General features: G+C 47.7%; 1 protein-coding gene across 1 annotated transcript in view; it reads left to right on the forward strand.

Moving 5' to 3' along the window:
• PRX (periaxin) overlaps positions 1-667 on the forward strand; it is a 15,416-nt gene that overhangs the window by 3,034 nt on the left and 11,715 nt on the right. The window lies entirely within an intron of this gene.

A 667-nucleotide genomic window follows, 5' to 3' on the forward strand; every position in this document is an offset into this window, starting at 1 on the left:
CCACTCACCTCAGCCTCCCAAAGCACGGGATTACAGGCTGAGCCACCAAGCCTGGCTTACAAAGGTATTTTTAAAAAATTAGCTGGGCATGGTGGTGCAGGCTACTCAAGAGGCTGAGGTGGGAGGATCGCTTGAGCTCAGGAGTTTGAGGTTGCTGTGAGTCATGATCACACCACTGCACTTCAGTCTGGGCAATAGAGTGAGGCTCTGTCTTTAAAAAAAAAAACAAAACTGTGAGCCAGGAGCAGTGGCTCATGCCTATAATCCCAGCACTTTGGGAGGTGGAGGTGAGAGGGTTGCCTGAGCCCAGGGGTTGGAGACCAACCTGGGCAACATGGTGAGACCTTGTCTCTACAATAAATAAAAAAACTTGCCAGGCATGGTGGTGCATGTCTGTAGTTCCAGCTACTTGGAAGTCTGAGATGGAAGGATGGCCTGAGCCCAGCATGTCGAGGCTGCGGTGGCTGTGAGTGTGCCACTATATTCCAACCTGGGTGACAGTGAGACTCTGACTCAAAAAATAATAATAGCAAGTACTTATAAAGCACCTTCCAGGTGTCTGGCGCTTTAGACTTAACTCATTTGATCCTCAGAACAGCCCTGTGAGATAAGTGCTCTTATTCTCCTTTTTTTTTTTTTTTTTTTTGGTGAGTTAGAGTCTCACTCT

The sequence above is a fragment of the Carlito syrichta genome, unplaced genomic scaffold, assembly GCF_000164805.1.
Source record: "Carlito syrichta isolate Samal-C Ts95f unplaced genomic scaffold, Tarsius_syrichta-2.0.1 Scaffold111498, whole genome shotgun sequence".
NCBI lineage: Eukaryota > Metazoa > Chordata > Mammalia > Primates > Tarsiidae > Carlito > Carlito syrichta.